This window comes from Pundamilia nyererei, unplaced genomic scaffold, assembly GCF_000239375.1.
Source record: "Pundamilia nyererei isolate P.nyererei 1_Seehausen unplaced genomic scaffold, PunNye1.0 scaffold00156, whole genome shotgun sequence".
Taxonomy (NCBI): Eukaryota; Metazoa; Chordata; class Actinopteri; order Cichliformes; family Cichlidae; genus Pundamilia; species Pundamilia nyererei.
Genome location: NW_005187557.1, coordinates 1406739 through 1433021, shown reverse-complemented (window position 1 = coordinate 1433021; position 26283 = coordinate 1406739). Strand labels below are relative to the sequence as shown.

The 26283-nt window shown below is 39.4% G+C and overlaps 1 protein-coding gene across 1 annotated transcript in view; it reads left to right on the top strand.

The window, feature by feature from the left end:
- Positions 1-2211: 2211 nt before the first annotated feature.
- Positions 2212-26283, top strand: part of LOC102200994 (CMP-N-acetylneuraminate-beta-galactosamide-alpha-2,3-sialyltransferase 1-like) — a 93248-nt gene continuing 69176 nt past the window's right edge. The window contains exons 1-2 of the mRNA XM_005745259.1: positions 2212-2569; positions 9700-9855. The gene's annotated coding sequence lies outside the window, so the exon portion shown is untranslated. The remainder of the gene's footprint in view (positions 2570-9699; positions 9856-26283) is intronic.

Sequence of the window (26283 nt, the reverse complement as noted above, 5' to 3'; positions counted from 1 at the left end):
TATCTCCTGACTGTTCAATACAATAAACATCTAAGAGAACAAACTGACTAGTTAATTAAAAATACTGTTAATTGGTGCCAAAATGAATTCTAAAATTACAAGAACAAAAAAACAATCTTGAACAGTACTACAGACTGCTTGATTTTGAGTTACATTCAAAGTAGAATGAAATAGGACTCACAGCAGATACTTTAGCTTTCCCTGCTATGATATGCCAAAATATCTGGTGTAAAAAAGGTAAATGCTCTGCACTTACATAGGGCCTTTTAACCTCACCAGTTCTACAAAGTGCTCTAAAAAGTGGGTGTTGTGCATCCTCACACACTTACACACTAGATACTGGAAGTGCTGACCTGCTATAGGAGGTCCAGAGTCTTGCTATTTTGCAGATGGGGATGGAGCACCAATGCAATAATACATCTTAATTTACTTTTAATTATTTTTGTCTTATTAAAGAAAAAAATTACAAAGATAAATGTTCATATTACACATTGCCAAAGTTTTATACAATGAAGTCAGTATATTTAGAAACCACTGGATGATAATCGTTTATTCATATTCCCTTTGTCTCATTACATGTGAACTACAATATTAAGATTACAATGGATTTCCAAACTTGTTAAAAAAAATTATTTTAATCAAGGTTGAGAAATAATTATAACTTTTCTTTCATTTGCATGTCTGTGTATTACTGCTAATGTGACCAGGACCTTTTGTGTGTCTGAGGGACCAGTTCTGGCCTACGGGCCAAATGTTTGTCACCCTTGGTTAAATATTGAAGGTCAAGGAAATACAACAACCACAATGAGTATCTTCAATATTTTAAACGCAGTATTATAAGCCAGTAGATTTGGTCCTAAACCCCATGGCAACAAATGAAACCACATCCTCCATCACAACCAGAGATGTTGCCCAAAGCAGGGAAAAAAAGATAAAAAGAGAGAGAAAAAGATATTATGGGACATCCCTCTAAATGGGACTCCATTCCTACTGCCCGGCTTCCAGCCTAACCACATTATCTGCACCTCCTCCCTCACTCTTCACAAACTCCATTCCCACCAGCCCCCCTGCACACACACGCTCTCTCTGCTAGAAGCCATCATTCCACCGTGTATGTTCAGCTGGCCCGTCAAGTCCCCATCTAGCCAAGTGCCCAACCATCTGTTGAGCCTAAGACAGCATGCAGCTCTGAAACCAGAAAGGAAATGTTTTATCAAATGATGAACTTATCTGCATTCAAACAGCAGCTTTCAGGGCCTCTGGGCTCAGAACTCATGCAGGGCATGCCACAGAACTACAGGCGAGGCTTCACTTATAAAAGACGTAGTCTTGGCTTTGATTAAGCAAGCAATGCGCTTCCTTTAACCTCATGTATTTCAATTTCTAACCATTAAAATATAGTTTTTCCTTCTAGTTACATCTAATTTTTTGTATGCTTTAAAAAAAAGTTTCAATAACTTATTTGCCACATATTTCTTCACACTGTGAGTTCACATTGCAGGCCTTGAAATATGATTCGGCTGACTCAATGGATCTGATAAAGGTTGCTGCAAAAATAATTCCAGACACTTTCAATGAAACCCAATGACAGTAAATATTTCCTATGGCCTGAGGGTGTGAGGGTATGCAGTCACCTTAGCCAAGGGCATGAAAAACTAACAGGTCTCTGCAGGCCTGAGGCTATTATGGCTGAGTGAACTTCAGCTTGGGTGAGTTCACCCTGCTTAAACTCACTGCAGTTAAGCTACCAGTCACCTCTATTATCCTATTAGTCAGCAGCACTTACAGTACAGTATGGAAATCAGCCGTACTGGTCTTGTAAGCAAAATTCATTGGAAGCTTTCCAAAGTTTTAACCTTAAAGATTCTCGGCAGATATTAACTGGGGATGAGCTTGTCATTTACCCTTGCATTTATTTATATATTTATTTTAATAGAGGAAAAGGAATGAGTGAGAGAGAATGATGAAAAAAGACCCATAAATTGATGAAATAAATTCTTTATCACTTTATAAGCGCTTGGTGATTCCTGCGGCACCGAGCTGCGGGCTAACACCAGGACCCGGTCACGCATGCCAAAGGAAGGGAAAGGAAGAAAAAATAAAAACATCCTGATGCAAGTGTGTGCGAGTGAGGATGCTGAGGGGCGTAGCAGCGCTGTGCCCCTCATGGTCAGCGCTCAGGAATTAAAATGCATGCTCCTCACTGCCTGGGAGAGAGTAACGTGTAGTCCGTTTACGTGAGAAAACCTGTTTCCAGCCTTCCCTCCTTCACGGAAACAAACTGAAACCCCCCCAAGAAAAGCAAAAACGCACGGATGTGCCGCTTGTTCCAGGAGGGGGGGAGTAAACCTCCTCCCAGCGCTGTCACATTCAAACAGGCAACGGTGCGAGGTTGCCAGTTTGGCGCTATCCCCCCCTCTTCCTCCCTGCTCCTTTAAATTGGACCTTTGGAGCTGTAGCTTGTGGCTGATTTGCATTATTCCGTTGTTTGTGGAGCTGAAGCTGAAGCCGCCGTCACTCCGCGCGGGAATAAAGGGACTTCGCCCGCAGCTCCGGGGACTGACTTTAGGTGAGTGTGGGATCACCGCGCGTGGCTCTAACTGTGTGGACTGCGGTAATAATCACGTCCTATTCTACGTATAGCTTTTAAGCTTAGGTGCCTTACAGTGAGCGGCGCGCGTGCAGGTTTTTAAAGTATTTTAAAGTGCGGCTGAGAAGGTGTTGCGCTGCAACTTTCTGCTGCAACAAAAATAAAAAAATCTGCACAATTATTCAGTTGCGCACTGAGAGAAAAGAGATGCATGCTTTCTAATGTTGAGAAAGTGTCATGCTGAAATGTGCACAGTTAGGAGAACAGTTATCGGTGGCCGTAAATCATATTTCACTCTGTTTGTGTAAATATCTCTTAATAAAGGAAACAGCTCGCACTGGAGGGTCATGTTGAGAAAAACAACTTATTCTCTTTGAGGACTGGATTTGGATTTCCCACATTTCTGTTCTTCGAGATTTAAGAGAAAAATGACCAAAAGGACAAACTCATCCTCTTATACTCTTATCCCATCAAAGCATCCAAAGAAGGCAGAGATATGCTGCATGGACCATTCACTGCGTTCAGGGTAACTGTTGAATATACAGTAGCAGTGCCAAAAAAGGTACCAAGAGGGTCAGTACTGACTATACTGATACTTTTTACTTGTTAAGGCAGCTTATGTAGGCGAGAGCTTCGTGTCATGGGTCAGCTTTGTCAACTTTCCGTGTATTTTCAAACTGTGTGTGTTTTTGGAGACCTAGAATTTAAATGTAGCTGTTTCTAAAGTACTTATGGTTAACTGCTGTTGTTTAAATGTGCTCTAGGCTATGAATAAAATAACCATGAGAGTAAATGCAAAAACGTTTAAGGTATATGTTTAACACAATTCAGTCGGGCTATATACTGAACTTACAGGGTAGAAACAAAGTATCGATCCTATCATGCCAGTATTAGTCCGATACCAGTGTTGGTATCAATGACTGTCAATATCTACTGAAAGGGAAACAGGTCTGTGCTGAGTACATTTCAGGAGCTGTCTGGGGGATGCTGCAAGCAGCCTCATTAAGTTAAAGCAACAATGTTCGCTGTCAGAAATCCTTTCAGTTTGTTGTAAACATTAATCACTCCGGGTTCCATTGTATGCTTAATATCCCAGTGTTCATAAACTCCAGGTTTATGAGTTTTGTAATGATCTGTATTTTGCACGAGACGTCACCTCATTTACTAATGAAGGCGTCTGCCAGCAGGCTGGTTCATTTTCTCCTGAAACCTCTCCTTGCCATTATAAATAATAAGCAAGTAGAACCCATTAGCTCAGCCAGTTCCTCATCATGTCTCCAATCAGACTGGATGGCGTGACCTTGGGGTGGGTGGGGGACCGTGCTGCAGCATTTAGAAAGGAGGGTGGCAGAGATGGAGATGGGTTGCTTTTGGTGGCATCCGTTATCAAGGAACCCAATTATATCAAGAAAATGTGGTTGCCATAAGCAATTGCCATTTGTTACGCCGTATAAGATAGTGGGGCTATTTGGAGAGAAATGTGTGTTATTCTGATAATATGTACTTCGGACAGCTCTGGGTGTCGGCCGTCTCATCTTAATGTGCGTCTTTTAATTTAAAAGAAAGGTATGATTCTTCAGAATGAAAAGTCCTTTGTGAGCTCCTTTCAACAACGGTGCATGGAAGAGGCAATGAGTCACAGTGAATCATGGCAGCCTCTCACCAGCTGCCAGCCAGATGAAGACACGCTGCAAGCAAAAAGTCTGACGAAACTGCAGCCGCACTCGTGTGCTGCTCTTTCTACTTCAAAGCACGCCGTGGTATAACGTATAGCGTTCCACGAGCACGCCTAACAGCTCGTTCAAAGTTTGAGTAAGTTTCTCTAACAATCTGACTTCCAGTTTTGTTTTCAGATCTTTCCTGCGAGGTATTTCCAGCTTAAGCTGCCGTGGTGTAAAGGCTATGCTAAGTCAGTGAAGGCTTCACTGTAATCAGTTATTCAGCTCTGGCATTCAGAGTCTCCGCTCCAGACAGAGGAATCCCCGTGGCTCACCACAAACCCAATCAGGCCCTTTAAGTACACAGCTTTAGAGCAAGGTCTGGGACCGCGAGTGCAGCAGCAGCAGCAACAGCAAAAAATGTTTCCAGTTCCCCGGGGTGGTGGTCCACATGCATCTGCAGCCTGTACAAGGGTATTTCACTAATACTTAGTGTCTTTTGTTCAGGCTTCTGTGCTCTGTCACACAGTCTTTTTCCTTCATAGTATTCCCTTCGGACTTCTCCCCGGCTTTTTGATTTGCCCTCTGTTTCCACTTAACAGTCCTGGCTATTTTCCAAGAAACACCTCAGCACCATTCTCCAGGATAAACAGGCTTCTTGTAGTCTGGCAACATGTGGAGAATGGATTGGAGTTTACTGTATGAGCGAATCTACAAAAAAGCACCTAGGCTGCACCCCCCCCCCCCCCCCCCCCCCCCCCCCCCCCTTCTGAGGTTTTAATCACAGACGATTACAAAATGACAATTTGAATGCGGCAACAAAGCGAGCCGTTCCTGTGATTGCTGCCGTAATCTTTCCCGAGTGCAATCAACAACATCGAGACTGCACATCAGTCCTGCAATTAGGCTTGTCAAAATTACAGCGTGGCTTTTTATCCGCGACTGCTTGTTTGATAATGCTTATTGGCAGGTGCCTTTGGAGGAGCAGAGGAAGGGAGCCCACAGCTGATGCATTATGTAAAGCCATACTGTATCGTGCAGGCAGATGTTTCCTCCCAGCAACATAACCATACATCTCCATATCACAGCGGTGTCCTCGGGAGTTCTTCCTGTGATTTTTTTCATTGTCTTTCCCATGGACGCACGTGCCTCGTCCTTGACTTTCATCTTGTCATTGTCTACACAAATTGTTCCAGTGCTGTCTAATCATTTTCTGGTCCAATCAGTTAGTGTGAATGCGTGCATGCCTACTTCAGTGTCGTCCTCAATGTAAAGCATCTTTGCTTCCTTTCATTCTACTTATAGTCCTGTTGACAGCCCCGCAGTATCTATGACCTTGTCAGGAAAAATGCCTTCATTCTCTTCTTTAATAGAGACTTACTGTTACAATACGTATCAACAGTAAGTCACTATGATATACAAGCTGTCATTTGCAGCTACTTTCTACGTAACTTTAACTGCTGTTTTGTCTTCATGGGTTTTATTTGCCAGCACAAAGTAATTTAGTTAGTGGGCTTGACACGTGGATACGTTTTTTGTGGATTTATTTGAAGGAAAGGCTAATTGTTATGCCTCGGAGGTCCGTCGTTAATTAGAAGTTATCTCGGGCAGCTCTCACATGGTCACCGCACTAATTGGCAGTCAAAGCTGTGTACCACCTGGCCCAGCCTTTAACTCACCAGGTGCTCCCAGCAAAGCCGCTGGCCTTGGCATTATGTAGCTGTGGCCTCTTAAATGAAGGCAGACAGCGGAGACAGACAGGTAGAGGAGAGGGGAAGAGGGTGGGCACCATATCAGGACAACTTTGCTGAAATGGCGAAGCTGAAAAACAGCTGCAAAAGGTTATTTCATGCTACGCAGCTGAGCAAGCCTTTTTTTTTTCTTTTCTTTTTTTTTTGGAAGCCGGCATGAAAGAAAGGTTCTGAAAAATTAGTGTAATCTTTTGATACACTCGTCGTCACACATCACACCTCTTTGTTTCGGATTTCTAACACTTCAGGCGATGTGAGGTGGCAGCACATCAACACCAAGCGCAGCCTGTGCAGGGTTTGTTTACCTGTGCTTTACAGAGGAAAAATAAGTTCATCCTGTGACTGAACAATAGCTGGCATCAGAGAGGTTCTGTCCACAGAGTACAGAGCAGATAAGAGAACAATTGTGTAATTAAGTCTGTTTTGCTCTTTGCGGGGGAAATATGAATGTTCAAATCAATTAAAGCCACATTCTAAATTTTTAATTCAGTGCAGTTGCAACGTGGAGGTAAAATCTGTGGAGAAACGGCGGCGATTCAATCAAGAGAGAATGCTGCTGCTTTTCACAGCGCGCTGGAAACTCACACCAGGATCCCACAGAGTAAGCTGGAATAGTGTGAGATTTTTTTTTCCCACGCGTGATTGAGAGTCATGATGCGTCTCTGCCATGGGAGAAAATCCATCTTTGACCCCCATTAATCTTGACTAACTGGTCCAAATCTGCAGCAATCACAATGCCCAATCATAAAGTCTGTAGAAGAGGCCAAGGAAGTGTGACCTGTGTATGACTCAAGCAAAACGTGCCTAGCGTCGCCGTGCTCCGGAGGACAAAAGACCTCTGTCTTTTTGTGCCACAAAGTCAAAAGCTTTGTTTTTGTCTTGCAGCTCCAGCATCTAGGGTTCACAGTAATACCCGAATGTGTCGTGCCTTTGTTCTTTGATCACAATGGGAATTTGAGATGTAAAGCGGATTTAGACAATGTGCCATATCTTGATGGATGGAGCAATAGAAGAAGCGCTTAAAAAACGCTTTGGAGCTGCGTTGTGTTTGCAGCTGTAGGCAAAAAACGTTAACGCTCTACAAGAGAGCTGGGGATGATGTGGATGTGTTTGAATTGTTGTTTTTTCTGTTTATTTTTCCAGGAAATGTTGTGTTTAGGCGCAGAGCTTTGGCAGTGTGTGCTTTATGATAGCAGCCTACGAATTCTGCATATCAGTATATTATATGAAGCACGTCATCGATGAGAAAGTGAGTTATTATCAGCAGGATATTAAGCACCAGCAACAATTAGTCTTAACTAAGTTGCAAGAGTCCATTTAATATATATGTATAAAAATCGACAAACCATAAAGAATAACAAAAACAGCAAATTACTGCCATATGAAGACTAATTGGAATAAACAGGCCTATCACTGCTATAATTACTGATAGTGAAATCATTACTTCCCCTAATGCTTCACTGCAACCACCGTTAATAACACTTCATTAATTAAACATACTATGAAAAACAGCAACACTGCAACTCTGCACTTTGGCTCAATGGAAAGGACTTCTCCTAGACTGGGCCCACTGTAGCTTTACTTTGCTCTGGAGGTCATCTCAGGAATAATGAGGTGGGAGAAATGTAAATACTCCTGTTTGCTTAACTGCCAGAGCACTTAGAATACCTGAGACAAGCCAAATTTGAGATTTAGGTTCGTAATGAGGAGCTTATTATGATACAAGCTGGACCAGTGGAGGGAAAAACAGAGATTTTTGCTATGCCAAAAATACCTGAATTGGAATATGCACAGGAGGATGGATCGACGAATGGATGGATTGAAAACCCTCTTATCTCATTGGTGTGACATTGGGAATTCTTGCCTGTGACTATAAATATGGAGATGAAGAAGTTAGCTTACTTCAGTGCAATAAGTTACCCTGTCAAAGGGATGTTTGGCAGCTTTTAGAAATAACCCTGCTGTATTGCTGTCCCCCTCCAGTCTTCAAGGTAAACTAAGTTAATCTTAATGTTGCTCAAACGTTGCATGGACAGCAACAACAAGTGAATTTGTAAGACAATGACAGCTACAGGGTATTATTACCATTTATTTGCAGTCATGTTTGTGGTAACTTGTAATTGCAAGTCCAATATCCTTTCGCCTTTAAGCTCTGTGTCAGTGCTAACACCTCAGGGAAGGGAATCGGTCCTTTTACTGTGCAGTAATCACCACTGTTGCCCAGCATGTTACTAATGAGACTGTCATTTGATGCTGGGTAGATAGCGAGTGGTGGGTTTTCTGAACCTTGTGACTGGGTGCAGCTATCTCTGATGAAAACAGCTTTGAAACTAAAGCAAATTGCAATTCAGTTAATCCCAGTATAGCAGTTGAAACACCTCATGTGTAATCGTTGAGTTTCATACACACTGATTTGATATAACCTTTGAAAGTGTAAACCAGCATGGATTATATCGTGTTTATGCACAGGCTCTGCATTGATTTTCTTATTTCACAACAAGATACATTGTGAATAAATACAGTTGGGCCAATATACTCTGTATATGTGCCTTTTCAACAGGCTACACTGTATATATAATAGATGGACATAGCCTTTGGATGTCATACACCGGATTTGGACTTTGCCTCAACATGAGTGCTTTTGGTCCACAACTTGAGTGACCAGATGAGGCCCAGTAGACAGCTATCAGCTCCAGCTCCCTGTGTCGGTACACCTGTCAGTCAAACAGACATCCCTCAAACAATAATAACCAATCAGAATTGGTTGACTATAGTAAAGCGCAATAGTTGTGGCTAACAGAAAAATTGTTATGTTGAACATTTGTACTGGGCCAGTTTTTCTAAATCGGGACATTTGGACTACCAAAAGCTACACCTTCATTTACAGCATACAAATCATACACAACTAATTTGTGTCACTTTATCAGCATTCGTTTTACTGAGAGTTTACTGAGAGTTTATTAGTGCTCTAAACCTCTCATAACCGTCTTATAATTTTAGAACTTTTATTTTCTGAACACTTTGCAGTCGAGCTTATTAATGTTTCGTTCGAGAAATCCTTGAAATGGAGGAGAATGGGCACCAGTCTTCATCAGAGCAACACAGACATGCTAGTTGGCTTCTGAAATGGTTATGAATAATTACTGTCTTCAGTTCTGTAATCAGTATTGGAAGTACATCTGGCTGGCTTCTGCATGGGTATACCAGGGATATCAGAAATGTACAGACTCTTTCTAATTTTCTAGTATTTATTGCCTTGTAGGCTGGAATGAAACCCTATTAAATCAAAGCTGATTTTTCCATTTTCCTTTGGATATGCTGAAATAAAGAGCCAAAGGTAGAAATGAGAAGCAGCTAATTTCGGGCAATGTATTAAAAAAGGGGAAGCAAAACCTCCATCGTTGCGTAATGCTGAACATCCCGTAATTTTTGCTTTGATAATAGGTATGACTGTTTTGAAAAGATTTCTACCACCCGAGTAATCTGATTTAGAAATTGTCCCACATTTGTGTCTTCAGCTCATGAGCCTATACGCAGTTTTCTTTTTGGTTCTGTCCACAGAGTTTGTAGAAATGGAGGGATCCAGGAAAAAGACATCCTTTAGGCTGACTGGGTGGTTGACTTGACTGTGTTCTTTGGGTTGTTGTCAAGTTGAAAGATGAAATTCTTCTTTGACATTAGCAGTGTATTTTTCTTCCAGAGGGCAGCAGATTGTCGCCTCAAACAACTTGGTGTTTGGAGCCATTCATCTTCCCCTCTACACTGACCAGAGCCCCTGTCCGGCCTGTGGCATGATGTAGCACTTCAAGAAGCGTACCAGTGTCATTCCTCCACTAAAGCAAGAGCCAAAGCAGAGGTATGTTTTCCATTTATTTAAGTATTTGTGATCAAGGTTATGTAAAAACTGCACAGCCAAATTTCATGAAATTTGGGTAAAGGTGGAAAAGAAGCAAATCAAGAGCCTGTCAGCTTTTGTGGCAATCCTGGTCATTGTTAAAGGGCAAAATGTGGCAGATGATGCACCCTCCAAGTGCCCAGAGGAAGACTGCTTAATTATAGCAAAAGTCGTAATCACACGTTTTTTGGTTGCTATTGTTATGTTGCTTATTTACTACGATTATTCAGAAACATAACACATATCGTGCATTTACTGAATATGGTTGTCTGGCTGGGAGTTTGGGCATGGCTAGGGGGTGTTTTTGTATAGCCAGTCTTGCAAAAGCAGCCTCTGTGAGAGTAAAGAAGGTGGTGGACAGAGCCCCAGTCGCATACCTTGGGAAACCTGCATGGTGGTTATGGGCAAGCAACAGAGAGCCGAACTTTTGTACACTATAGAAAGTGGAGTGTGAGGGAGACCCAGAAGGAGCCAGATAAAAAGGTGGCTGCACAAGAACATTTTTGTAAACTTCCTCTAGCTCATCTAGTTGCTCTTCTCTAGCTAGATCAGATGGATCTAGATTTAGATCTTGGCTCAAGCTGACTAAAGTGGCGAGTGAGCTTGCCTTTTATAGAGATGCAAAAAAGGATGCAATTTACCTCCTGTATAGTACAAGAAAAAGTTTAAGTAAGAATTACCCCAACTTCTCACTTTTTTTCATTATTTTAAATCATCTTCATGGTGGGCAGGACAATAGGCCAATAAAAACTCTTTTGAATATCAGAATAAGCTACATTAAAATATATATAAATTACTCCAATTTCTTGCTTCTTGATCAGCATTTGATAACAGGTCAGATTTTTACAATGGCATTTTCATAATTTAACAAATGCCTAAGCAGCCTGTCGTCCTTCACTCAGTGCACAGCTTGGAACAAAGGAACAAAAGCCAAATCTCCGCCAGCTACTTTTAATATGAGTCTGAATATCATGAGCAGCACAGAACACGTTTAGCTCAAACTCAGCCTCCATCAATCTCAATCCAGATACCTCCTTCTGCAGCAGCTTCTGCTCAACAGTTGTCTCAACAAGTAATAACATGTATGGAACTGTTCAGCTAACACAGCTTTTTCACATCCTGATGATAAGTCATTAATACATCGCAGCAGCACCACACTGAACTGTCACTGTGGAAGATGCAAAACATGGCATTGTTGCATAGCAGCAGGCATGCAGTGCCAAATCACGACAACAAATCACATCAAGGCACTTTATATTGTAAAATACCAACAGGATAATAATACAAAGAAAACCCCAACAATCAGACGACCGATTATGAGAGTGGGAAGGAAAAACTCCCTTTTACCTCAGGCTGAGGGGCTGGGGGTGAGGGGAGGAAACTGGAGAAAAGACACACTGTGCAAGAGAACCAAAGATTAATAATAACTAATGATAATGCAAAGTGGTGTACAAACACATGGCTGAGGTGCCCAATGCATGAACATGTGATTTGTTTCACAACACTTGCATCTTGATGTAATGGCAGTAATAACCTGATAAATAGTCGTTATTGGGCATAGTTTATGTTTAAAAAAGCGAGTGTAGCTAGAGTTTTGTGGTCCTGCTCTCCTTACTCTTTCTTTTTTTGTGTGTTTTGTGCCCCACATTAGCTCTTGAAGTGGGACACTGACGATATGCAGTCTCTTCCCCGCTCATTTACTCAGCTGCTTTTCTGTGAGTGTTCAAAGAGTTACTATATAGCATTATAATGTCCACTTAACGATGCACATATATTTCTTTGCAACACTACCGAACCGTTTAGGGTGTCTGCTATTATGGGTCCCTGTTAATACTTCCTTATTGATTTTTAAATATGGTGTCATAAAAACCTACAGCAGCTTCAGGAAGTTAATTGTAAGTACATAAAGAGTGCTGCTTTCACGGCTTTAATTGGGATTTTCAGTGAATAATTATTAGAATAAATGTGTCTATGCATATCGAGTGAAAAATTTAATTGCAGCTGTTGTTTCTCCAGCTATGATGACAATGATTGCCCCTAAATTTCACTCATTGTTAATTATGTAAAAGACAAAACGGAGGGGAAACAATCAGACCAGCACAGTAATATTGCAGGATCTATAACTTACAATATAAAACACCTTAAAATTAAAAACTGAATACCTGCCATGAATCCGCAATGTGTCATTTTTACTCTGCTGTTTTAAACCAAGTAGTCTGAACTTTATATGTGCTGGTAGGAGGATTTTGTTAGCTTTGGGCTGAGTTAGTCTAGCTGTTTTATGCAAAGCTGAGCTAGCCTGCCTCTGGCTATATGGACACGTAGGGGTTTAACACAGATTTTTCATCCACCCCTCTGCAAGAAAGTTAATAAGAAGGTTTTTGTTGCTTTTAAGCATATCATATCTTAGATTGCATTTAAAGCCAAACTGAGAAACCACCCATTATACAGATATTTGCATCCTCTATGCAGTCACATGGGTAAAGTTTAGAGCTGTCGTCGGTATCATCAGGTTTTGTCTTATATAAAAATAAGATCTGCGTTGCAGACAGTAGATCCACACTTATTTGCTTTATTGGTATACCTCTAATGTAATTTCTTGTCAATAAATGTGAATTGAGGTTGGCTTATATTCTTACAGAAAAATGTTCTAGAAAATCATGTTGAGATGTAAAATTGAATTTCTTTAGCAGACCTGCTGTCTGAAGCTGTGCTGTATGTATGCAGACGTTTCTTGTGCGGGGATATTCCTTGAGGGGGAAAAAAGGTGAGACAGTATATTATAGGATATAGTATCTTTGTACTATTTCAATTAAATATAGGGTTTAACAAGCCAGCGGTGGATCTCACGGACAAACAGAGGAGACTGCATGCTCATTGGCTAACGACTTGTTAATGACGACAAGTTGTTAGCAATCACTGAGTAACCTTCCTTTCTGCCTCTTATAATGATCATAAACTGAACTTCATAATTTATTAAACAAGACCTGAAACTAATCAGGAAAATGTTTACTTGAGTGACAGAGCGAGGAAGCCAAGAGCTGTTTTCACATGGACTTCTATACAACCCAAAGAGTGTCGCCCCCTTCATGCCATTAAAAATTATCTGGGTGATAGGCACTTCTGCACTGCTTCCCTTTTGCAAGCAGAAGCTATGTATATCTTTTATACTGCTCATGCTCTCTTTATATGGCTAGATCAACCCTGTGGCTCTGGTGCCTTTTTAATAGTGCAGCTCAGTGTGGATGTATGCAGACGTTTCTTGTGCGGGGATATTCCTTGAAGGGGAAAAAAGGTGAGGGGCAACATTTGAACCACGTAAAACATTTTTATAACCAAAAATTTAAAAAAACAACAAAACAAACTAAGATGCTTCTTCAGATTCAGCTGCACTTCAGCTGAGTGCATCTTCTTGCATAATTAAGAAAAATTGGATGTTATTTTTAGTGTAAAGGGGAGTCTGCTTTGCCACCTGACCGCTCAGACCCAAAACCTTGCAAACATGCAAATGAGCTGCTGTATCCATTGGTATGGGATTCCGGCACTCAGAACATACTGCAGCTGTTATTATTGCTGCTGGCTGCTTTGCTCCCCTGGTGTGCTTTTGTCTGCACAGTCATTCATCTCAGAACAACCCCCTGCTTTAGTTAAATCCTACTACTATATTACTTCTAGACTCTGATTGGAGTTTTCATAATAGTTTGGGCTGCAATTGAATATTTAATTTCTTTTGTCTTTTTTTTTAAAAAATCTAATGCTGTGGGGAAAAATATCATACTTAAGGGCGTAGATTTGTGTGCTAATAGTTTTAACTGGAGCTTTGAGGATCACTGGTATTGCTGTATGTTAGTGCTGTTAAATGAATGTGTTATCTGGGTGTACCATGGAGTATTAGGGAAAGTACATTTTAAAAAGGGCTATAATTTATTAAAATGATTAATACTTACTAAAGATAATGTGGGGCAATAACATTCAAGCCAGAGATGCCTTTCAAATTATTTAAACTGCATAGAAAATATTGCCAGTAACATGTTTCCAACAAGCTGTAAAAGAGGCTTGTTTACCACTATGTTACATCAAAAAGTGTCAAATGTTTTTAAAATGTAACCAGCTTTGATATCAGACAGCCCACTTTAGCCTTTCGCTTTAGTAAGGACCCATGCTCTTTGTAGCTTTGTATTGTCCTGCTGAAATAAGCAATGCTTGATTTTCTCCCTGTCATTACTCCTAAAACTCATTTCTACCCAGTCATGTTACTAATGAACCAATCAGTTTATTGTTGTCCTACTCCCAGCAAAACAGCAAATAATTACCTGTTCCAATATAGGATATAGTATCTTTGTACTATTTCAATTAAATATAGGGTTTAACAAGCCAGCGGTGGATCTCACAGACAAACAGGACACTGCATGCTCATTGGCTAACGACTTGTTAATGATGACAAGTTGTTAGCAATCACTGGGCAATCTTCCTTTCTGCCTCTTATAATGATCATAAGTCACAAACTGAACTTCATAATTTATTCAACAAGACCTGAAACTAATCAGGAAAATGTTTACTTGAGTGACAGAGCGAGGAAGCCAAGAGCTGTTTTCACATGGACTTCTAAAGAGTGTCGCCCCCTTCATGCCATTAAAAATTATCTGGGTGATAGGCACTTCTGCACTGCTTCTCTTTAGCAAGCAGAAGCTATGTATATCTTTTATACTGCTCATGCTCTCTTTATATGGATAGATCAACCCTGTGGCTCTGGTGCCTTTTTAATAGTCCAGCTCAGTGTGGATGTATGTGTAAGTTTGACAAAATCAGTTCTCTGATGCTGGAATAAAAAATGTATGTAGTACTGATGCTGAATAAGTTGTCAGTTCAGTAACTGCAGTGAAATTAAGAGTAGGGATTGCAGACAATGGTAAATTAAGATATCTTATTTACATTTAGACAAAATGACAAACTTTCTCTGACACTAACTTTTCATTTTTTGCCTCTGTGGCATCATTGTCAACTCTAAAAACATGCTACCTGTTACCTTATGTTGCAAAAACGTAATTGAATTTATGAAAAGGTAATTTCTGGGAAACTGGGTTGGTGCACGCCACAGGTGGGAGTCCAGATTTTGTTATAAAACTTTCTTTGAGTGAGTGAAGACATGAATTTGCAGCTGGTGGTGTTACTCAACTTTTGATTCACTGTTGTGCTGGACTTACCCGCTGAGCTTCACAGCAGGAGAGACTTCATCTCATTTCTTAGAATTGCGAACACAGACTAGTGCCTGTGTGGCTTACAAACTGTATCGTTTTCATTTCCATTGATCAAACAGCCAAATTCTTCTATAAAGTTTATGTCACAGATGTTGTTATCAAAGCAGAGCTGCAGAAAAGAATAGAGGGAGGAGGAGGCGAAACAGGCAGATGCTCACCTCCGGTTAATAAAAGGACCGGAGTTCTTAGAAAAGAACTGCTTTCTTCTGTTGGATCTAGTAAATATCTGAATCAGACCTGAAACTTTCTCATCATCCAAGTAAACACACAAAATCTCTTTGTCAGATTAGGTCAGTTCATCTCATGGGGGCTAGTAATCAGCTTAAAGGATAATATCGCCATTATTGAGTTTTTCCTTATCTCCAATGGCTAGTGATCTCCTGTATCCACCTCTGACAATTTCTCTTTGCTATCTACAAATTTGGTTTAGCTTCTTTTATTGCTTCCATTTCCTCCTGAGTGCATGAAAAGACTTTTGTATAGGCTTAATACTTTGTAGCCTTCCACCAGAATGAATGTGATGAAAGTAGACAAATTCATAATCACCAGTCACAGTCACTCAGTCGAGCTTTTCATGAATATGCAGTGCTGATAGTCTGGCCTCCCCCTCGTGAAAGATGTTTTCCCACTTAAACATGACCTTAGTTGGTTAGTTAGCATTCTGGGATATAAAGCAATAACTGTAACAATTAACACATTGGTTGTATTAACCCTGCTTTTACATGCAGGTGATGTATGTAAACTCTGTTATTAAAGTTTTCAAAAGGGTTACAGGTTTGACTTGCAAATAAATAAAAGTGCCTGCCTGTCAGTATCTTCTGCTCCAGTAATGTTCTCCTTCTTTAAATCCCCCAAATTTGGTTTCATTTCTTTTATGTTACTGACTCCTTGCTGCTGATGCGAATCCCAGTGTAATCTCTGAAGTCAAAGCATGGGCACATGAAGAAAAAATCAATTTTGTGTTCAAGTTTTATTCTTGAGTATGAAAGCTGTTTTTTGAAACAAACAATCCCAACTCGGTGTCTACTTTTCACCGTTCCTTTAGTTTTCAAATCACCATTGTATGGCTTATTTTTCTCTGTTTGCATCACCACTACAGGTTATTTCGACTCTTTGGCATTTTACAAATCATGTAACTCTCTTTAAATAAAATGTCATCATCTGATATTTCATGACTTTTCCTAAAATTGGTCAATTTATAATTCAAAGGGGGGAGGAAGTAAAAGAACCATTGCAGCCACTTATACCAAGAATCACTTATACACAGAATTATTTTGACCACATTTCAATGTAAAAAGCTACTCTTAAAATTTGTAACATATGTTGTTTGCACAACATATAACATTGTGGCAGGGTATGGTTTCTGGCTCAGCTGCAGGGCAGGGGTGGAGCAGTGGGTTTAGGGTGTGGTGTCAGGTGAGGCTGAGCAGATCTCCATCATCTAATCATGCATCCCCTATTTGAGTGGGATTCATAGGACCTGATAAGAGAGCGTTGCTGGATGGAAAAGAATTGTGGGAGCTTGAAAGCTGCACAAGCAGTTGAGGAAACATCCACTTACCTTGCAATGCTGTGTGCATGGATCTTCTGTTACAAACATGAACCACCTAGCTAGATGTGATTGATAAATAAATATATATAGGACTGCAGTTAGATAAAAGATGAAAAATTACTGCAGGACTGAAATTGCCATGGATGACATGTTAAGCCAGGGCAGATTGTGGAGAACTACTACGAGCAAATCACACAAATCGAGCTGCAGACCGAGGCAGAGCAATGTGAACGGTGGATGAGAGAGAGGCTGTAGGTTAGGTGAAGAGGAGGTAAATGTGGATGAGATGATAAACCATCTTTGTTCTATTTTTAGAATAATTAATTTATTAATATGTGTTTCTTATTTGTTGAAGCCAGCTGAGAAATGACTTACCAAAGAATTTGTCATTGCTGTTGTTGCTGTAAAACAGGGTGAAAATAAAGTCAGTTGCCAGAGAAGCCTCAGTCACGGTGGCCCATTTCTAGCTAAATCTGTGCACACAGCACTAGAAACAACATAACACATTCACAGGAATCAGAGTCTAAACACAACATGGCTGAAATAATGATCACAACACTACTAAATTAACAATTTGTTGTTAAACATTAACCATCTCATGAGTCTTTGCGCTTGCCAGTGCAGAAGTCTTCTATACTTAGAAAAGTCAAATAGAAAAACAAAACAAGTTTGCTCCGGTACATCATTGTGTGGCCAAAGATATAGAAAGAAACTACTGAGTAAATGTTAAAAAACAAACAGCGTCAATTTAGTTACTCATTTTAATTAAGTATGGTCATTGTATGATGATTATATGTTGCATGGTGAAGGTACTATGGTTTCAGCACAAAGGTGGGGAGTGCCTAGGACTTCCATGAGAATTGTGAATTTTGTATCCTCAAGACAAAATTGGACTTGTTGAATTTATCAAAGCAATGCTACAGACATTAATTATTATCAAAAATCATTTCTGGACACAGAACAAAAATAACAAAATACAGACAGATGTTTTTTCACATTACCTAAATCAAATGAGCAGAAAAGACATGCTGTGTTTCTGTACCCCCACCCTTTCTCTGTGCTCTGAGGTCTTAAAATGACTATTATTGTTTATTGCAATTATTTCTGGAACAATATATTATCCAGCAAAAAGAGCTGGCCTGACAGCCCTAGCACCCTAAAGTGCATTTATGGGCAGTGAACTGAAGCATTTGAACAAACCCTCACTCACTGGAGATGTCTGTTTTCCAGATGGATGTTTAATTGAAAAAGAAGAAGAAAAAAAAACAGCCAAGCTGAGATGAGAGAGTAAGGACAAATTAATGTTACCTAACTTCACTGCCTGCAGAAAACCAATATTTAATTAGAATAAGGTGATGAACTTATATTTAATTTTAAATTATGCCCACATCCATTTCAGTGGACGCTATAGCAATTTCACAAAGCTGAACAGTATTGTAATAAAGTTATCAAATATGGAGTCTGCTGATTCTTCTTTTATATTTGGGGGCTTTCTGTATGGAGATATTATGCTGTGTAATATAGGTTGTTGTGTAATCTAATTTGAGCATTTTTATGTTAGTCTCCAAAGTAACTGGACTATTTCAATCTAGTTGAATGAAAGTCCTGTGCAGTCAGCGACTGTCTGAAGTCTAGAAAACATGGACATCATCAAATGCTTACCTTCCTCCCTTGAGATGCTCTGCCAGGACTTTACTGCAACCACCTCCAGCTGCTGCATGTTTGTGGGTCTCACTACCGTCACCTGTGTCTTCAGTAACTGAAAAGCATCCTCTGCTGAGATCAGGTGAATCACTTGGCCATTGAAAAATATCCTATATAATTGCCTTGAGAAACCCTTGGGTTGCTTTTGAAGCACCTTTTAGGTAATTATTCATTTGCACTGTGAAGTGCTCTCTGATCACTTCTGCATCGTTTGACTGAACGTGAGCTGAGAGTATTTCCCTGTACACTTCAGAATTCATCCTGCTACTTTTCTCTTGATTCTAGTACAGGTTAATCCTGGTTTTATCTGTCCAAAGAATTTCTTTCCAGAACTGTGCCAGCTCTTTAATCAGGCCTTCCTGTTATTCAGTGTAACCAGTGCTTTGCACCTCTGGATTTACATTCCTGAAGATGTCTCTGTATAGCAGACCTCGAGAATAATATAATAATATTAGCTCCTGGGGGGAAAATGTGGTAGGAATTTGATTACACAAGAGGGAAAAGAAGAACTGAGAAATTAGAATTACCACAGCAGAACATAGCTTCATGTAATTACAAAACAGTTAGATATTTTTCAGATCTAAGCTTTAGGTAATTAGAAGCTGGCTGATGCAGCCGAGTAGCTGGATATCCTTGTAAGGACTGGTGGAAACTACAGGGTGGGCCATTTATATGGATACACCGTAATAAAATGGGAATGGTTGGTGATATTAAAGTCCTGTTTGTGGCACATTAGTATATGTGAGGGGCAAACTCCAGATGGGTGGTGACCATGGTGGACATTTAGAAGTCAGCCATCTTGGATACAACTTTTGTTTTTTCAATAGGAAGAGGGCCATGTGACACATCAAACTTATTGGTAATGTCACTTGGTTTCAACGCAACGTTATTACGGTGAATGGCCCACCCTGTAGCTGGTTTGTGTGGAGAGAGGGGTTATGTGGTGTGAAGTGGCGATCCAGAGATGTACCCTCTGTCCAGGGTGTCTTGAGTGTTGTGTGAGGCAAAAACAAGCACAGAGATGCCTCGAATGATTTCACTTGAGTTGCAGGAGTGACATCATTGGAGGGGTATCCCAGTTGCATTACTGCTTCCTTTAGATTATGGTCTTCTATTGTTTTCCACAGTCTGTACTGTTGTTCAGTTGTGTAACATTGGTACATTTTGCTTCAAAACATAAATATTAATTTTCCTCTCTGAGCCGAGTCCCCACACTCAGATGTTGTGGTCCTGTAGGTGCAGCCCTTCTTTCTTCTTCATCTTTCTCACATGAAAACAGAACATGCTTCCATTTTTCAGTGATATTTTTTATTTACACTGATTGAAATCACAAGTTTGATGTCTGCTGAAGTTGGAATGACCAATTCTTAATCGCTGTATAATTGTTTAGTCCTTCCTGTTGTTTCCTCCACCTTTCACCATTCTTAGTTCATTTAATAGGTTATACACAGAGCAGAAAATAATGTGAAGAGTCAGGATGTTGCTGGATCTGGATGGGTGACTGGATAACAAAAAGAAGGGGAAAATGGAGCCAAAAATAGTATGCCGGGACTGTAACAGTTTAGCTCGCAGAACAAGCATTCCTGCTTTTGAGACATTGTTATATCGTTCCAAAAGGGTCGACACAGCAACTTCTGGTTCTTCAAGTCAAGTGTGGAATACCAACTATACTTGAGGCTGACTTCAAAAGTAAAATCAGTCTCAAACACTTGTATCCATGCATCCATTCTCTTCAGCTTATCCTTATCAGGGTCATGGAGGGAAGGGGGCTGCAGCCTATCACAGCTACCATAGGGCGAGGCGGGTACACCCTGGACAGGTCGCCAATCTGATACCAAAGTGGTCCTAACACTCTTATAATCAACATGGTAACAAGTCTAAAACCAGTAGATGGCTTCATGGTTACTGTGTTGGTCTTTTAACTCAGGTTTTGTCCATGTGTGAAGTTTGTATGTGCTCACTATGCTGCACAAATTAGCTTTGAGAGTTTTCCAGTTTTTCCCTCCATGCAGAAAATGAAAATGTGACATTTTTCATAAACCAAAATGTTTTTACTGCTTAATGACAAAAATATCTTAAGAATGTTCAAATGAACTATTTAATTTTCAAAGACAGAGACAGCTTACAGTATTTTGTTTTAAAGGACTAATTAACCAGCTCTATATAGTTGCACTGACACAGGTAAACCCTGATTTAAATTCAAATTGGGTGCCTATTTGCTGTGAAATAAGCACATGATTGTCTGCTGGTTCCCAGTTGGTTTATATTATCTGGTTATTGGTGTCAATAAATTCTGTGATAAATATAAAAATGCAAATTTCCATTCAGCTAGAGCAGTCACTTTATGTCAGCATACAAGTCTTGCTAAATCCTGTGCTTCATGTTTTATTTTTAAGACGCATTTGCAGCATAAGTAAAAGCGCAGATATCAAGTACTGCTGATCAGCCTAATCAACACTGAGAACTGTTGAGGCAGGACGAAAGAACAGAATCATAATCAACCCTGAACCTCTCATCTTTGATTTCAGATAAAGCGCAATATAGATAAACTGAAAAACAACAACTGATACTAATTGATTAATTTACCAGCCACAAAAAGTAAATTGCTTCTATATTTGCTCATTAATACAGGGTGTGTGACTAACGAGGAGGGTTTATATCGTTAGAATCTTCCAAATGTTCCTCTTGCTGTTGGCCACAAATGTTAACACTGCAAAGAAAAACACTGCTAATACACATATACTATACCACAGCCATTCAAAGAATTGTTTTTATCCTATGATGTGGGATATGCATGACATGAAGTGCAACCTCACATCAATGTTTAAACCCATATTTAAAGCAGTGTTTTGTCTGCAGCACACTGTTGACTAACATTTTCTACCTGTTTCACAGTATGAACTCATCAGATATTTCGGTATTGTTAATGTTTTAGGAGGACAGGGTATCTGACAATGGTCTAAGAAGCACTGAAGCAAATTTCATGTCAGAGTCCCACACACCACCATGCATCATTGTTAAACTTGAGGCTTGGTCCTGAAAAACTGTAGACTACAGCTTTAATAAGTATTTCAGAGATTTCTTGGAGCAGTATTAAAAGTTAATGTGGAAAGGTAAGCAGAAAGAAAAGTAATCTTTAAACAACTGGAGAGAAGCCTCAGAGGGTTCCTGCTGGAACCTTTGTAGCCCCCACCCCAAAATAAAAAATGTTTTTGAAGCACCCTGAAAGCACCCTACTTATTTAAACTACACTGAAGGATGCTTTTACTTCCAATATATAAGCTCTAGGAAGGTAACGCATGCCAAACAGAGACTGCCTGGCAGAAAATGGAAAAATACATGTTAGATGTTAAAGCTGCCTTCTACAGAGAATAAGACCTATACTTCTAGGAGATATTTTGGTGCTGAAAGAAATCCCATGAAATCCCCTCCACCCCATCCCTCTTCAGCTCAAAGGTAGATTATGTAAGATTTATGTAAAATAGCACCCCCTGCAGGCACAACAAAGAGTGACTAATCAAAATCAAAACGAATGCGAACTCCCACTCTGAGTTCTACATTTACAGGGAGGACAGCATGCATGAGGCAAAATAAATATGCCCTAATCCCTGTTTGCTGAACAGGATAGTTTCAGGATCAGGAAATATTATTATAATGCCCGGAAGCCTTGTAGCCTATCAAACTCAAGTATTTTTACTTAATCTTGAGTACAGCTAGCTGCTATTAGCATAATTCATATACACTGAAACATTATAACTTTAAGTATCTCATTACAATGTAATGCTCTGCTTGCAAATCTTGGGTGTCTTCATTCAACTGAATTTTATTTCGACATGCACCAACTATCTAAACGTTGCTGCACACAAAGCACATCCATACAATGCATCAACACTTCCTGTGGGAACCACTATACAAGCCAAGTCCACAAATAGCCAACTTTGTAATCTACAACCAAAAGGATCCACTGCCAGTGTCCCATTTGGTATCTTGCAATGTGCTTAGCAAACATTAGCATACTAATCTGCTAAACCAAGATAGCGAAAACTTGTTAGCTACTTACTGGGTGTAATTTATTAATTTATGCACACAAATTCTGTTTATCCTGTGCAGAAAATAAATGCACATGCAACATTACAGTTACACTAATAAAACATACGCATGGACAAGTTTTGTTCTTACCATATGTTTAGGTTAGGGAGTCAGAATAATTCTGTATACATGAGCACATGCTTGCTATCTGCAATCTGCATATACCCATGCCTGTCTTCTTTTAAAGAATGAAGTGTGTTTAATTTGAGGTGGATCATGGAGTAGATGATGTCATTCTAAGTGAGAAACCCAGAGAAAGACAAAACAACGAGGAGGAAGCCAAAAAAGGCAAACCTTTCCAAAAAGTAAATGGGCTGATTCTTATGTAGTGCTTTTCTACCCTCCTGGAGTACTCAAAGCATTAAAGGATGCTTCAAAAAGGAATTTAGGGTTAATATCTTCCTTGTTACACCTGGTAGAGAAGACACACTGATCATTTTATTAAAAAGATGAAAGCATTTAGACAGTTTTTAACTCAGTGATGCAGCACTGTTTGCTTGAGTTTAGAAACTGAAGAGGAGTTTGGACCCGGAAACGGCTATTGAGATCAGACTTAAGAGATGGATTAAACTGTAAGTGATGACATCCAACAAGGATGGAAATCTTGTTTTAGTCAATGCAGTTTTAATATGCTAAACCAGGAGTAAGCAACATTTTTCTTCATAGACACTAAGCAAAGTAGTAAGCAAAGAGCCACACTTTGAGCAAATTATGCTGAAAAACAAAAAACAAACAAAGGTGAATTATGGTAGACAAAAAAATACTTCAAAACCCAAGAACTTTATGTTAGAATGAATTATTACAGTCGTACACCTCAAACTCATTAACAAAATGTTTCTTTTTGATTACCTTTTTCGCAGTAGGTAGAAGTTGTTTATCTTTCCTTTATGGAGATTGAGATAGTTCATGAGCTGGTTCTGCCCCCCTGGGATGTATTTTATATACTGCACATGTGAAACAGCAGCATGATCATCTATTTTTTTTTCTTTTATTTACTGTTTTGTTTGTTCTCTGTGTTGATGAAACCTAGCCGGGAAATTGTTGCCCAGTTAAATTAAAAAAGTGTTGTATAACAAATTCAGTTGAGAAAATGTTGATGAATCCTGGCTTTGTGTGTGTGTGAAACAATCATACACTCAGTATAATCTGAGATGTGTGGCTATCCACTGTTTGTGAATTAGGCCATGTGAGCATGTCAGTATGCTGGCATTAGCGTTTAGCTTAAGTACAGCTTCAGAGCAGCTAGTCTGTTGAGGACATACTTTGTTTCTGAAATAGTGTTTGTTTTAAAACCTTTAATATTTCACTTGTTGCTATTCTTATATGAATGTGTGGTTAGTCTAAACGAGTGATGCGCATGTACCACTGTCTGAAGCAGTGTTTGACCATAAATGAGTCGCCTGCATATTCTGCTTTTGTTGATAATGTCATGACTATACCAAACCATATTTGCATACATGTGTTTTTTTTACAAGGCTAAAGTTGGACATTTCTGAGAGCATTTACTCTGCAGTTAAATTAATGCTGATCCAAGAATGTGGTACACGGCAACACAATTATTCACAGGGATTAAAGTGGAGCTAATACTCTGGAAATGTGCTTATTTGTCTGTTTGATAAGAAATAGTTTTAAAAGCAGTATTACAAATATTATATATAAAGGCCAGCAGTAAATATATGTGTGTGTATGTCTCTGTTTGTTTTTTTGTTTATTGAATTTTAAATATTGAACATATTTTATATTCATATGGGCAGCAGTGGTTTGAATGGTGACTGTGTTTACAGAGGTAATTTGGTCCTGATTAAAGAGTACATTAAACAATAAACATATAAAGGCTAATTTACATCATGGTGCTCTGCTCTCAAAAACTGACATAGTGCTCATTTATAAAGCGCTTTACAAACCCGAGCATTACGGCTAACGGCTGGATTTTTCCGTTTCATTGCTAGCTAAACAATGCATAGCCACTTACTGCTAAAGAGACAGAGAGCGAAAGTGGACAGTATATCTTTGGTATTTTAACATAAAACTCATTGTTGCAGTCAGAGGCAGCCCAACAGTGATTCCCTCAAACAGATTTTTAGTTTTAGTGTCCTTATTTTCCCCTGAGTTATCGATTCTTTCACTAGCTAGCTAACTAGCTAACTAATGTAAGTCTATTAGTTGCAATCAGTCAACCAGCTACCTGGCATCACGTTTCATACAGACAGAACACGGCTCTAAACATGTTTTTAAAACTTTGAGTGCTTATTTCTTAAATCCTGCTACACAGATAGAGATACATCTGTGTAAGTCTTTGAGAGCAGGGCTCCATGATGTAAAGGCAGTTACAGTGTCAAGTATCTGCATCCATGTAGAGACTGTATGAATGTTTCTGACAGCAGAATTCTCATTTAGTGCTAACACTAAGTTAAAAATATTCATATTCATTATATTTCAGAATTATTAGCTTTGTCAGCTTTAATCGGCCTACATTACAGACTAGCCTGAGAGCTGAAATGAATGGACTTTGATGGCAACACTGAAAGAGCTATGAAACAATTTGAATTTTCTGAGTGTGCAGTAGCTTTATAAAGCTGTGTGGAAGCTGAAAAAAAGGGGATCCAGGACATTTACAAAAAGGAGACATTTAAATATTAAAAATATAAGTCCAAGTAACATGAACGTCTGTCTGTTCATCATGAATAATTTTAATAAGTAATGGTAATAAGTGAGTGAAGTGTGTAAGACATAAATGTGCAAAAAGCACAGTCTTCGACACATGCAACATTTAGATGTGTGCACTTTAAGGTATCTGCTCCATTTAAAAAGAAGACGTGCCAAAAATAGAGATCTGCAGAAATCAAATGGGCAAAAATGTTTCCTGTAACCTCTGCTTACAGTCCCCATGGTTCAGCCATAAAAAGTGTTTGCTTTGCACATTTTTTTTCTCACTTCAGACTGAAATACATTTCTTTGACATTTATGCAAAGTACTCCATCTGAGCTGAGTGGGGGATTCAAGAAATTTGGGTGAAAGGAGAAAGCCGGTGTGTAGGCAGCAATCCACTCCACATGCGCTGTTGACAAGTAGCTCGCTGGCAAATCACGTTGTACCACTTGCTGGTCATTTCTTATGTTTAGTTAATAACAAGATATTCTTAGCATCTTTACAGAATTGCTCTGACCTTCTTACTGCTTTCAAGTGTTACACCAACTCCTTTTAGAATTGCTAGATGGGTGGGTGTCCTCTGTTTTCACTTGTATTGAAAAGAAATAAAATGAAGTCCTGTGAAATTCCTTTCTCCAACACTGTCTCTAAAAGTAAATGTGCTGGAATGTTTTTTGTTTTTTTTACCCTTTTCTAAATATTATGAAGGGCATAAAAAGACACCCCTTTTTGATTTAGCAAAGCTCATCAGGAGTTGATTAGCAGACCAGCTGCTGTGTTATACAGTTAGAGCAAGTATTTGGACAGTGACAGCTTTTTAAATTTTCCTCTTTACACCACAACATTACATTGTAATTATTGCAAAGGTTTACAATAATTATAAGGTCTTAATCCGATACAAGGAAGTAAATTATTCTGTCTTATGTCAGTGAGAGGGTATATCTCTAATGTAATCATCTCAGGCACACAGGTCAGGTTTTAGCACAGTAGCCCAAGCCACCTGTTCAGACATCCTGTTCAAAGATAGACAGCCAATCAGAAGAAAACATCTATCTATCTATCTATCTATCTATCTATCTATCTATCTATCTATCTATCTATCTATCTATCTATCTATCTATCTATCTATCTATCTAT